Here is a 2,500-nt window from a genome sequence, read left to right as displayed (position 1 = left end):
CATGTCCAAAAGCCAATTACTCACAGAGAGTATAAAGCCCAGTTGGACCCCGTGCCTTCTCCATGGCCGTGACCTGGTCAATGGATTCGACATACTGTAGCTTGTAAGTGCACGACCGCCTCTACACTTGTAAGGCCCTTGGCAGAAAAGAAATGTGGACTCTAACAAACCGTTGTCAACCATTTTTAGGGCATGCCCCTGCATGTGTTTTTTTCCATTATTTTTATTCTTTTTTAAAAGATTTATAATAATAGTTGCCATATATGAATAATAAAACTCTCCAATATAGCAACATCCAACACCATGTACATACATAAAAAAGGCCTGAAGCTCTTGACCCAAGGTCAACTTTGTTGGATGCATTCGCTCAAATGTTAGAGAGAGTTTTGCATACATGAATACTTGAATGAGTTGGGTTTTGTTAGTGGAAGGAATGAACGGATACTATAGGTTAGATAACGGCTCAATGTGTGAGAGGAGTGGACACGTTTCAGAGACACATTTTAAAAGAACCAAGAGGTCATTCAAACACATGGAACAGATTCTCTGACTTTCTCACTCTCCCCATTGGCTTTATCTGTTTCACATTGAATGCTGTTACTGTACATCTCATATACTGTGCATAATTATTCCTCTATCATGTCATTTCCACTATCGTACAATTTATCCCAATTTGTTGGGAGGCTTTAAACTTGGAGAGCTTTTTGATTGACAGGCGGGAAGACAAAGTGGTCACAAAGATCACAAGGATCAGGAGATGTTGTAGCTGAACATGCTCAGTCTTCAGGGAGGGACCTTGGCAGGATGATGGAGGATCCATAACAAGATGACGGTCTGACTTTGAAGTCTTTGTTGGTCGGGAGTCAGGGGCTAAGTGTTGTGCTCGGCATGTGTGTGTATGGGTGTGTGTGTGTGTGTGTGTGTGTGTGTGGGCGGGGGGCTGTGGCTTCGTCCCAGTGTCCAGTGCACACATATCTCTTCACCAGGTGTCCAAATAAGGCCCCAGGACTAGCCCCTGATGCACTCCCCACGACCCACATCTGTGTTTACACTCAGATTTTTCACATTTAATTTGGAGCTGGACTCATGATGGGTGGCTGGCTACTCTAACACAGGCAGCAGTGGAGAATGAAGTGATATCATACTGAGGAAGTGTTTGAACATAGATATGAGAGGTTACTGCAAAGGCAGATGCCATAGAAACTGTCTGTCCTCAATATTTATTATTTTCCTGGCCCAAAAACTTTGACAAATCTGCCACATTACTTCACAATGCAATAATGTTTTTGGAGCAAGACTTACAATGGGAGACTATTCTAAAACAGGCGATGGTGGGAAATTGAATGATGGCATGTTGGAAAAGTATTCGAGCGGGGATATGAGAGGTCACTGCAAAGGCTGGACAGCGTAGAAACTGGAATCTCATCCAGGGTCCAATTCTGATTTACTTCCAGGTAAATACAAGAGGTAATGTGCACGCCCTGAAGAATAAATATCTATATATAATATACATAATAAAGAATAATGTGCACAGCATTGCACAGTGCCTGGTGCGACATGTCTGCAATATGTATTAGCCTTCACTTTGTGTCTGCGGGTAATCAATTGTAGCCGAAATCCTGGAATGTGTGAGAGTGTTAAGTGCTCTCGGATACAGCTACATTTATGTACCCTGTCTCCAGCTCAGTTTTAACAGCTGAGGGGTGATGCTGGAATGAGCTTTAGGCTGTGCCCTGAAGCAGTTTCACATGATAAATATGTAGACCTGCATCCAAATAACACACTAGTTCTCTCCATGGTGGAGAATATACTGTATATGGTCTAAAAAATAAGACAGCAACTTTATTATGTTTTCAAGCAATACTGATGTCTTAGAGCTCTTGTGTTTGTTTTTGGCGATATATTAAAAAGACAATTTTAATCAAGGTTCCCACCATTTAAGGTATGAACTTTAAATAGTGTGTGAGTGGGATGTTGTGCAGACCATTTTGATACTGTTATATGTGACCAAACATGACATACAGTATAAATCAGTATACATTTGAATGGAGACTGGGAATTAATTTTGTACTCCTGGGTTTTTGATTTTGAAGAAAGAAAGAAAGAGAGAAATATGGGGAAAAAAGTTAAATCATTAAAATGATTTTACATCCTGTTCCAGCATACACACTAATGGAGGTGATATTTAACAGAGAAGAGTTCATCGAATATTACTGTACATTTCTTTGGGTGCCAATGATGTGACCTAACATGACATTCAAATCAGTTAGATAAAGTTTGCTGAGGTTGTTAAAGTTGTCTGGAAAGAAAGTTAAATCATTCCAATGATTTTACATCCTGTTTCATCCTATTTCATACTCACTGATGAAGGTCATATCAAGAGTCATCTGACATCGCAGGTCTTTCATGTCAATGTCAGTGTCAATGGTATAGAAATCTAAGCGTGTACTGGCTCCATTTTGAGTGAGAGGGCGAGGGTAAACTATGTGTGTGTGTAAAT

This window comes from Sardina pilchardus, chromosome 24 (genome assembly GCF_963854185.1).
Source record: "Sardina pilchardus chromosome 24, fSarPil1.1, whole genome shotgun sequence".
In the NCBI taxonomy this organism is placed as follows: domain Eukaryota; kingdom Metazoa; phylum Chordata; class Actinopteri; order Clupeiformes; family Clupeidae; genus Sardina; species Sardina pilchardus.
This window is presented reverse-complemented; position numbering follows the sequence as displayed.